This window comes from Gordionus sp. m RMFG-2023, chromosome 3, assembly GCF_954871325.1.
Source record: "Gordionus sp. m RMFG-2023 chromosome 3, tfGorSpeb1-WG-v2, whole genome shotgun sequence".
Classification (NCBI taxonomy): domain Eukaryota; kingdom Metazoa; phylum Nematomorpha; class Gordioida; order Chordodea; family Parachordodidae; genus Gordionus; species Gordionus sp. m RMFG-2023.
In genome coordinates, this window is record NC_088777.1 from 47737424 (window position 1) to 47750098 (window position 12675).

Genomic DNA, 12675 nt, shown 5'->3' on the forward strand with positions numbered 1-12675 from the left:
TATGCCAAAATAAATGATTTAAAGTGCAATCCTTAGGGGAACAAAAAAATATAAGCAAGGTTGCAATAAATAAAATACATTCCCTGAGTGGATTGGCCTAGAGCAATGCAAATTAAATTACCCAAATTTCTAAACCGATTATTTTTAAAAAAAGGGGAAAAGATGGTTGCCAATCCAATCTCACCCCCCCTCCTTCCCCCCCCCCCCTATTTTTCTTTTTTACTTTTATAATAATTAAAAAAATAAGAATATTTTTGCCTTTTTAATTTCAATAAAAATGTAACTATATTATTATCGACCGATACAGTATTAGTTGCGGTTATAGGATTGAAAAATATAGTTGTATCGATTTCAAAGCATATCAGATTAATATTACTAATGTTCAAATAGGTTAGGGGTCGCCATGATTTTCTCAAGTATTCGATGCGGTTTAAATCGTCGTTGAATGCGACTCAGCTGGTGACTGAGAGGCCATTTTTCGTTTTCCAGTACTATTTATTCTATATAAAACTCAAAATTTTTTTTAAAAAAGAAAAAGTCTTCTTATTGTTTATATGAGAAATCAAAATGGCGTGTGGCCAGCTGATTTGTAGATTTGAATGAACGAATTGCCGGTCTGACCTATTGTCATATGTCATTGGGCTCACCACGTGTTCACATAAAAAAAAACAATTTCTTTTTAAAACAATTTGTCAAAGCAACCATTTTATCGATTTTGAATTTTGATATCCAATAATTTTGGGAAAAAAAATTAATAAATTACAAATTAAAAAATGTACAAGATCACATTTTTATGAGAAAAAAAAAATCTTTATCCAATAAAAAAAATTATAAAATATTTTACAAATAAATATCAGGTTTTAACTGTGTTTTTTAATGGGTTAGGTATTTTTTCAAAAAAAACCGATTAACCTAGTGTGGTTAAACGACTCGATTTAAAAAAACGTATAACCCATTATTTTAGCCAAGAAATATGATGCAAACCTTAGGATTTAGAGGGCAGATGGGACTGGACATCACGTAATATTTTTTAGCTAAGATATTGAGACAGCTGTTTTTTAAAAATCGAGCCGTTACGCAACCACTAATCAGGTGTTGCGAAGTCTGACAAACTGATTTGAAGCAACCAAATAAAAGAGTTTTTATTTATGTATTCGGTTATATTTTTCAGTAAAGTTAGTTTCGGGGTGGATTCTGCAGATAACAGGATGGAAGCATTAATGCCGCCAAATAAATAGACAACATTATGTGCCTTTATAATTTAAGTTAAGCTTTAAAAAAATGTTTGTCGTTTACTTGACGCGAAGTTAGTTATAATTATAGTTGAGTAATTTGTATATTTTTTTTAGCAGTTTCACTTTGGCCCAGGGATTTTTTTTAAAAAAATTTTAATAGCAGCTCAAATTTGAAAGACGCCATAATGTTAACGGATTTTCTCTGGCACGCACCTGTAGATTGAGCCGAATTAGCAGACATTTTAGCTATTACTCACCAACTATAGTTTATAATGCATCGATGTGCTTCGAAGTCGTTTGCCCCACATTTTTTTTTTGGTGAAGTGAGGGAAGGGTATAATAAGAAAGAAGATATTAAGGAGAAGGAAAAGATTATTTTTTAAATGACATAAAAAAATGGAGGATGTCGTTTTATTTTGTGGTAGTGATTGTGATTGATTAAATTTAGAATTTTTTTTCATTTTTTAAAAAAAGGGAGTAAAATATTTTCATTTTAAACAAAATAAAAATAATTTTGTGGGATTATATTCGCCATGTTTTCACTTTGTATAATAATGATAGATATGTATTTATTTTAAATGGGAGCAATAGAGCGTGCTATGGTTTTAGATAAACGCGGAAACGGAAATGGGAACGCGATTTAAATTATGATCCAAAAACTCAAGGAAATTGCCGGGACAGACGATTCATTTAAATTTCTAATTCGTCTATTTATAATCACATGACCCTGTCAGGTTATTAGATTTTTTTTATTAAAAAAAACTAATCTAAACAACTAACCCATTATCTCTCTAACCTTTTCCTAACTCCTTACTTCAGATACTCATATTTAATTTTAAATATATTTCATCCAATTAAAAAAATTTCCTAGATTATTATATTATCCTTGGGGATCTGGAATACAGCAATTTGAGAATTGTTTAATGTTTAAGAAATGTCAAAGACAAGCAGACGAAATATAATATATAAATGCAAGATTTCTTCCTTTTCTTTACTTCTTTCTAAAGTACAATGACCCATCACCCCCCCCCCCCCCCCCATCGCTCTCCAAACAAAATTAATATTGGTAAAAATTTTCAAGTTCTACTTATAGTATAATCATTTTAAAAATTTTAATGAAAAAAAATATATAATAGTTATATTTAATTATTTTGTTTCTTGGGATATTTTTCGTATTTATAAAATTTAATTATTTTATACTTTAATATATTTAATTTATTATAACGTGTTGTGCCAAATTTAAACGAAAACATTTTCATATTTTTTTTAAAATTAAATTTAGGCCATGTCCAAAAATTAAAATTCTAAAAGTTTCAAAAGTATCCAAATTTACGAAATTTTAATTGAAATTCCGTTTTATAAAATTGTTATTTTTTAATAATTCTCGTAAATTAAAACAAATTTGATTTGTAAGGAGGGGGAATGATTGTCAAAAAATATGTTTCAGAAAATCGTCAAGACAAAAGTATATAGACTTAATGACTAATTTAATTAAAAAAATTTTAGTAATAAAAAACAATAAATTCGATTTATTGGAACGTTCGATTAATTAAATTTTGATCCAAAAATCAACTTGATTTTATGGAAGGAAGGGGGGGGGGAGTGATCTTTAGTTTTCGCCTTGAATTAAAGGCAACTTCGTAGTTTAATTATATTTAAAATATTTCGAAAGGGCTCAGTTAACTTATTTTTTTTGTGAAAGCCCGTTTGGCCGTGTAGAAAGTAGATATGCCAGTGATAAAATTTGGGAAAGCAATTTATTTGTTGAAGACTTCCGGAAGAGGCTAAATTTGGTGAATGACAAAAAAATGGAGGACAAGGAATTAAGGGGCTAGCAGAAAATAAACCTGAAGCCATACCTGAGAACGATTTTTAAATAACGTATTTCGTTAAGCAATCCAAAAAGATCAAATTCGCAAATATCCCAAATCCAGTTCGCATGATATTTACAGATCTAATATAGGGATAGGGGAGGGGGTATATTCGTATTTATCATATATATGCTAGATATGGCATAGAATTCTTACTTTTTAGATAAGCAATTTTTTTAAGGTTTAGGGTTTAGATTGCACGCAAATCCATATTAATCATTAAAGCAAATATAATAGGGGTAGGTGGAGGGAAAGGGTAGGCGAAAACTAAATAAATATTTAGATAGAATAGAAAAATTTGATAAAGTCAGCTTTTAAATTGTTTAAATGTTTTTAAGATGATTTATATTTTTTTTATATTAGATATAAAAGAAAAGAGGTAAAATTATAATATAATAATATTAGTAAAAAATATATATTAAATCCCTATAAAAATGTAAATTGTATTTTGTATTATTTTAGGTCAATATTGCATAACTTTTACAAATTAAGATGAAAAAAAAAATATTATATATAATTCGAAATTTTTAAAGCCCTTTAAAGGATCTAAAAAAAAATATTTTTCAGTTAAGGGGAGCTAAGGGTTTTTTTTTTAAAAAATCCGAAATTGCTAACACACTAATATTAGGAATAAATTAGATAAATCAAACTGTATAAAATATGATAAGAAGTCCATGAAATACAATATATTTTTTTATTAAAATTTTAATATATTTTGTATACGTATACAAAAAAAATTTTCTAGTTGTAAATAAATTTTTTAAATTATTTTTTAAATAAAAAACCCAAAATAGGATGAGGTTTGGGTGAGATAGATTATGGTATGCCTAAACATTTATTAAATATAGTATACAGATGTGAGAACGACTGACTTTCTAATAGTGAAAATAGAATTCTTCACCATTATATTTTTATCAGAAACCTGCAGGCCGGGCATTAAAATATATCCGGACCGGGCCTGAATATTATTCCGGGTCGGGTAGTATATTTTAAAATCAAATATTTATCGCCATTAGCTATAAAAATCAAAAATAATTATATTATGTTCAAAAAAAAATCCGGGCCGGGCCGAAAAAAATTTTTGAAAAAAAAATTCGGGCCGGGCAGTGGAGTATGGCACTTCTGCAGGTCTCTGATTTTCAAATGAGGCTTACGCTTTCATCCGCGTTTCACCAAAAGCTAAAAAAAATATTGATATGTTAGATAAATCTATGTCAGTCAAAAATGGAAAAGTTCTAGCATATCTAAGAAGTTTCTCCAGTTTAAAATCAACGTATTTTAATTTATATTTAAAGACATTGTAAATTTTTTTAGCGTCAATATTTTTTAAAAAAATGGAATATTTATTGTGTATCATCAAACGCGCGTTAAATTGATTTCCGGTTGGAATATTGGGCATCGCGTGTCCTAAACTTAAAAATCCTTTTCTTCCGAAGACATTTTGGGAAGTTAATATATAAAAAAATAAAGACCCAATAGGAATTCGATAAAATCACGTGATCGTAACAGCTTTTTTCGTCTTTGCGTTGTAATTTGATTACATTACAGCATTGCAATGCGTCTCTAAATCAAAATACATTAGCAGCCCCTTCAAAAACTTATTAATAATATAAAATTCATAAATTTCATAAGATATATATTTATTAATAAGGAGGGGGGAGAGATTCCATTATATTTAAAAATCGATATCACCTTTATAGAATATTCTAATATATTTTCACAATTTTTTTTTTCAATCGCAAAAATCCAAAATTTAATTAACAATATTGATTTTAAAAATCAATGGAATTTATGGTTTAATTATCCATAGTCAAACCAGATAAATAAAATTAATTTCGCAATTTAAAATAACTGAAACAGATAAGAGAATGAAGGTACCATATCTTTTTTTTTCACTATAATTTTGCCACGCTTGTGAATAAAATATTTTTTAAATAAGTGGCGGGTTTCATTTTTTTAAATGTTTTTTATTTTCTTATGAGGACCCTTCCTTCAAGTATTAGGACACCTAAATGAGATAATCGCCAAATCCATAATGAGATTGGGAACCAAATACCAATTCCTACGCTGGAAGTGCTTGAAACCAGGTGATTCTTATTTTTTATCTCGTATGTTTCAAGTTCTTTGTGAATTGAAGATAGCGGTGGATCTGAAGGCAGAGATTTTGGAAATGTTGAAGATGGGTTTTTTTTAAATTAAGGGAAAAAAACCTCGTGAGCAGATAAGAGTTCTTCGAAGTTTTTGAAGTTAGATAAGATTTTATTTAAAAAAAAATGTTGACTAGCTCCCACACAGTTGATAGGAGAACCTAAGCGGGAGAGTTGATCCGCTATGATACTCTGAAAATAATTCTGTCATATTCGATTGCAAGGGGCAGAATTTGGGTTTATATGTTTATATTATAAAGAAAATCACAAGTATCATTCAGGTAAAGTAAATTATCCTCGCTATTACTAAAATTAATTTTAAATATTTTCAAAAGAAGCCATCTAGCGGATAAATAATATTATCATTTTCTTTTATAAATTAAAGTTATGAAACTTTTATTTTATATTGAAATTGGAATAACTTACAAATGATGGTTTTTATATCTGTCCCAAATATTCAACTTTAAATTATAAAAACTAATTAGCTTTCAATCAATATTATAAAAGGGAATTAAATGCAGTGAAATATGTTTAGAAATATATATATACAAATATTTTAGAAAAAATGCTAGAAAAAAGTAGAAATTTTTATGTTTTGGCTTAATATTGGATTGCAACATTTAAGCTTATATTTTGAAAAAAATTTTTATTTTAAGAAAAATATTATAGAAATCAATTAGTATTTTTTTTAGCAACTTCTATTTATTGATTAGATTTTTCATGATTTAATTTATTAAAAAGTACACATAAGACTTCGCTAATTAATTTTACTAATCAGTTTAATTTTTTTGTAATATTAGAAAAAGATAAAAACAAGCATTTACTCAAAATTCTAAGACTTTGATCAGAAGAATTTTTTTAAAGATATTATAAAGAATGCTCAAAATCATTTTATAACCCAAAATTTTTAAAGTCGAGAATCATAAATTTTGAGTAAAAAAAATTTTCGATCTTCGTAAATAAACAATCTTCAATTTTGTTGATCTTCGTTTTTTTTTGCATTAATTTAAGAAAATGACCATTCCATAAATGAATTGGTTATTAATGTGATTTTCGATTTTTCCTCTTAATAATTATATTGTACCATTTTAAGCCTGATTTTTTTAAAAATCACTTTAACTAGACACTTAAATATATATATATAAATTATTAAAAATTTTTATCTTGCAAATATAGCCGGGGAATGAGGTTTACGATATTACCTAATTATATTATATTATTATCATACATGTTAGCGTTTTTTTTTAAATTTAATTTTACCGAAAATGTATTCCGGCATGTTTAGAATACCTATATTAGGAATTGTAGATAATTTTACCTTTAACTTTCGAGTCATTAATAACGTATGTGAAAAATCTATCTTAAAACTAATATATTATATTGAGTTCAAAAGTTCACGATAAAATTGTCTGAAATTCACAGGGTAGGTATATTCCAAACATGATGGCATACATTTCTGGTAAAATCAGATTATTAAAATTTTAAAAAATTCGCACATGCCGAAAAAAAAACGCAATGACGCTGACATATATATTAAAATATTTTAAAGATTTTTTTAAAATAAATATCCAGTCGCGCTAATTGTTGAAGAAATTATTAAAATAATAGTTTAAACGAAATAATGAAAATTAAAAATTGAACATTATATTTAATATCGAAATATTATTCTCAAATTTTCTACTGACCATAAAGACTAGTGTTGTAAAATGGCTCAATTTGAGCAGATTTTTTTTAAAACGGTTAAAACTCAATATTTTAGCCAGAAAAATATTAAGCCTCGAGATTTCGTTAACAGATGTTCAAACCTTTGTGCCACTTATGAGCAAAATTATAAGGCTTGCATAATAATCTAATAAAATATTGAGCTAGCCATTTTAAAAAATCGGCTCAAAATGAGCCGTTTTAACAACACTACATAGGACCCATATTTTTTTTTTTAAAAAAATCATTTTGATTTTTCGCCATAAATTATAGATTATTAGCCTAGCCCTTAATATCGGATTCAATATTGGATCTTATTTTGCTTTAAATTAAAAACTAATAAATATCAGTGAAGAAGCCATAAAAAAAGGACGACTTTTGGAGCTTCTCCGATTATCTCCCGTTAATATAGTTGCTAATGCGCTATTGATCTAATGTGAACCTATATAATCGGCCTTTAACTTTTTATCGAAATTGAAAGGGTTCGGCTGAAAATCTTGATTTTCTTGCTACATACATGTAATGATACTTTAGACCGAATCGGGCCCATGTTTCTTCTATTATACAGCATGCATTTGGTGTTCAGGAATTATTCAAACGCATTTCTTTTCTTTTTTTTTGCAAAATTTTAAACGCGAACCAATTCTATAATTGAAAGACAAACGCAAACGAATTAGTTTTTTTTTTGTAAAAATTTAAAGCACTAGATTAAATACAGATATCTGCAAGGTGCGACCAGTCTAAAGGCGGCAGGCAAATTCAATAGGCCTGGCAATTCATCCATAAAAATGGAGACAGGTCTCGAAAATCTCCAATTTTTTTAGTAAATTTGTCTAAAAATATAAAACGGTCCAGACTTACATTTAATAAAATATTTTAATAGGGTGAGCTGGATAATTAGTTTAAAAAATATTTCAGGCTTGGGTTAGCAGTCAATCATTTAAATGATGGGCCAGGCAGTTTGTGCAAAAAATCTGAATGGGTCAAAGGGTGGGTCTGCTTAGGAAGATTTCTGATTCAATACTCAATATATAAAATGTAAAATTCATGAATTAGGTCTTGGTAGTGAGAAAAATAAATGGAGTGGAACTTCACCCCATACTCAACTTAATTTTAATTAGTCTCCATACGGCTTACCTTATATTGGTTTTGCACCAGTAATATTTCTCTAATGGAAATTCAATCCAGTTAGAATAAATACTAGGCAAAAAGCTTTTGTGATATATTATCTGAAAAATAGTTGGTATTAGGCCCAGAGGTTAACAGACACTAAAATTTTGTTGTTCTGTTCTGGCCCAAACAGATGGATTAATTAAAACTTAGGCGAAGTCCATAGTATATAATAAAATAACATGGCCTTGCTCATAGTTAATAAAAATCTATGGCCCAGCTTGAATGAGGAATCTATATTAGAGATCTGCAAAGTTAGGTCCAGCCCGTACCTGGCCCAAAGCCTGTTTGAGCCTAATTCTATTTAAAATGATTGGGTTCAGGCCAGGCCTAATATTTTAATAAAAAATTCGGGTCGGGTCGGACCTTGGAAATTTTTTAAAATATATTTAAATTTATCAATTTTATATTGAATTATTTAAAAATAAAAATATTTGATTTTAGTTAAATTGAAACTAAACGACATATGTCTTTTATTTTGAGTAATTATAAAAATTAATTTCTATATTTAAATAAATTCAGGCCAGGCCAATAAATTTTTTTAAAAAAGAAAGAAAGAAAGATCGGGTTAGGGCCAGGCTGGCAAAACTTTTTAAAAAAAAATTTCGGGTTGGGCTTGAAGAATTAGGCCCGATGCAGATCACTAATATACATATTTTTCAACTTATAATATAAAATAAAGATGATCTGCGATTACCTAAATATATTTCAAATAAATATGCCTAGGTGGCTTATGGTTAGAATAAAAAGGTGAACCCATAAAAAACATTCAAACATTTTAACATAGCTTGGCCCAAATTAATGGATAAATTGAAACTTGAGCATGAGTATATAACAATAAATAAAAAATAATACATCTAAACTAATGTGACCTTTAACCCCTTACATTCCCCCAAATTTTTACTTTTCCTTATTAAGTAATTGTAATTTCTAGAGGAAAAGGAAAAAGCATAAAAAATAGGATGATTTGAACAACCCTTAATAATTTTAATTTAATTCTTGTTTTTTTTATTTGAGAAGCTAGGTTTTTTTGATCATTTAATCAAACCAACATAATTATACAAAGAAACGACTCTGCATAATTTATGTGATATCAAAAACAAACACATCCAAATTAACACTCAAAGTAATTATTAGTGTATATAATATACATTATTTTAAAAGTAATTTATATATTTTTATTGTAAAAACCTTTTTGGAAAAGTTAGCAATGTATGTCTAGTAAACTTAAAAATAATGGTTATAATATTTAATATTCATGTAACTTTTAAGAAAAATTTACTACATGAGGTTATTTAGTATAAATTGTATGGATATTGAATTAAAAATTGGTATATATAATATTAAACTAATAATTGTTTAATACAATATATTAATTATTTTGAGGTCCCATTAATAATTTAATATCAAAATGTTTGGTATTTAGATAAAAATAAAATAATATCTAAATCTAGTTTCAAAAATAATAAGTATAAAGATTTATTAAATGCTACAATATATAAATATACGAATTCAAATATATTTAAAAAATTGGCATTAATAATCTTAATACACATAAAGTATATCAATCTCAATAAAAACATAAATTAAAGTACCTTTTAAAGAATATGCTTATTTTTTTTCATATACAAAAATAAAAATGCCCAAACACATGGAAGATCGATAATCGTCAAAAGGCCTAAAAAGAATGTATATGGGATATGGATAATTTGAGAAAGAAATGACACTTAAATTTTCTACCGCGCTTTTTGTTTTGAGTTAATTAGAATATCAAATTAATTCTCAATGAAAGAAACTAAATTTAATATTAATAGCCCCGGTGGTGGTAAACTTCCAAAGAGGGTCATGATCTTTATTGCGAGGGATGACTAAGTGTTGCCTGAACATGGATATCTGAAGAATCATGAATTATATATATAATTCTTTTCAATAGAAAAACTTCTGTAGTGCAATTTAATAAATCACTCTAAATTTACTAATTTTTAATTAATCACAATTTTGGGGTGTAATTAAAAATTTTCTACTTATCAAAGGTTTTTCTTTTATAGATATTTAATAAAAAGCGCCATATTGTTTTAATTTTTTATAAATTTATTTAAATAAATATAATATACAATGTTCAATATGTTTACATTTTAAGCTAATAAAAATACTTCCTTAACCCCCTCCTCACCCATTATCTCCCAAAAATGCAAGCATATATCTTAAGCAATAATTTGAAAAAGTAATGTAAAGGTTAATAATTTTTCAAACTAAAACTAATGACTACTTATATTTTTTTGGAAAAACGCTTTTGTGATAAATCAAAAATATTAGTTAAAAAATGTTTTAATATGTGGATTTTATTAAATTTTATACAAACTAATAAAAATATATGTCCTATTTGTTCAAGACAGCTTATTTTTGGATACCATCTCTTGGCAACCAATTTTCACATTTTAAATAATAATATTAAGTTGTTTTTATTAAAATGAAACTCCTATTCTATAAAAATATTTTTTAGCTATATATAGGCTTAGGAAACCCGTTTGAAACCCGGTCATTTTCCGAGGACCCATCAAAAAAAGGGTTGTTTCGCCCCCCCCCTATTTATAATTCCCCCACTCCCACCCCCCGGAAAATCCTTGCTACACCCATATAAATTATGTATCTATCCATTAATTTAAAAAAAAAAATTTTAACATATGCCTGACTCAAGATCATTAAATCAAATTTTAGCCTGCATTTAATGTCTGTAGGTCGTGGCCTCTCTTGAATTGTATAGAGCCCTTGTTCTGGTTACATCTTCAAATTTCTTTAAAAATAAAGTTATAGTTTTATTCTATGTTCTGGAATCTGATCGGTTCATATAGTTCTAGGTTCTGATAATGGTTCCAAAGTCTATCAAACAATCCCTCGAAGATAAATCACCCTAAATTTTAAATGAATATGCATTAAATTGGTTGCATTTATGATAAAACCAATTCCAGTTTGAATTTACTAAAATTTTAAAATCAGTTCTAAATTCGGTTCATGATTATTTTCAGAATTGCGTTCTGATTCCGCTTTCAGAATTTGTCTCAGTTTCGAGGCTATTCATATCATATGTATAAAAATTCAAATAATATTATTTCGTAATTATATTATAACAGTTTATGTAATTTAAAGCAAAATTCAAACTGAGTAGTGTTTGCAGCGGTCCAGTCTTGTTCTCTCTTTTTTTTAAAATGGGACTGGATTGCTGGACCGTTAGGTCGGATGAAATCAGACTGTGAGACCGTCGGTCCAGTTTGGTCTGGTTGTAACGGTCTAATTTTAAATATGGTTTTTGTGATACTATGAAAGTTTTGTTCTGCTTACTCTATCAAACAATCCCTCAAAGATAAATCACCCTAAATTTTTAAATGAATATGCATTAAATTGGTAGCATTTATGATAAAACCAATTCCAGTTTGAATTTATTAAAATTTTAAAATCAGTTCTAAATTGGTTCATGATTATTTACAGACGTCCTGATTCCGCTTCCAGAATTTGTCTCAGTTTCGAGGGCTATTCATATCATATGTATATGATATGAATAAAATTCGAATAATATTATTTCGTAATTATATTATAACAGTTTATGCAATTTAAAGCAAAATGCAAACAGAGTAGTGTTTGTAGCGGTCCAGTCCTGTTCGCTCTTTTTTTAAAATGGGACTGAATTGTTGGACCGTTAGGTCGAATGAAATCAGACTGTGAGACCGTCAGTCCAGTTTGGTCTTGTTGTACCGGTCTAATTTTAAATATGGTTTGTGATACTATGAAAGTTTTATTCTGCTTTAAATTTATTAAAATGAACTGTTAAATTACTAATATTTTAATTATACCATCTAATAATTTTTAATATAAAATTTATTGAATATAATATAAATCGATTTGCATATATAACGAGTATATGATATGTATAATATGTTATAAATAGTTGGTTAAATTGATTTATATAAAAATATTCTAAAAATCTTCTCAAATTAATTCCTATTTTTATCCATAACTTAAATTTCATTAGGGATTGAACCATCTTTGGATTCATTCGATTCCATCCTTTCCCTTTTTTTTGAAATATTTTATCACTAGCTTCAGAAAAGATTCATTCTCATGCGATATATCATCTTTCTCAGATTCGTCTGATTTCCCAGTTCAAGTATATCATATTTCCTTAGATAAATATATTAATTAATAAAAAAATAATATTTTTATACATATTTTTTCTTTATGCAAGAGAATAGAAAAAGAAAACAATGAATGAGATATTATAAAGTGTTAGGCAATTAATCATGTTTTACGATATACATTTATTAAAAAGTAATTCATTGTAAACTTTTATATTTTTTAATCGGTCTTTGATTGGACCCGGACACCACTGCAAAACACTACTGAGTTTCAAGAACTCTGCTGGTATTTACACTGTTATATGATATGTGATAATAACTTGAATTGAAAATTAATTGAAGTAAATCAAACAAGCATCAGACTCTATCATACCCCAGGGACAATTATCAGATAATTTTGTTGAACCCTTTACCGTAATTT

The 12675-nt window shown here is 27.3% G+C and overlaps 1 protein-coding gene across 2 annotated transcripts in view; it reads right to left on the minus strand.

The window, feature by feature from the left end:
* LOC135927260 (stress-activated protein kinase JNK-like) overlaps window positions 1-9822 on the minus strand; it is a 29513-nt gene extending 19691 nt beyond the window's left edge. For both annotated transcript variants that reach the window (XM_065463215.1, XM_065463216.1), the window contains exon 1: window positions 9720-9822. The gene's annotated coding sequence lies outside the window, so the exon portion shown is untranslated. The remainder of the gene's footprint in view (window positions 1-9719) is intronic.
* Window positions 9823-12675: the final 2853 nt, after the last annotated feature.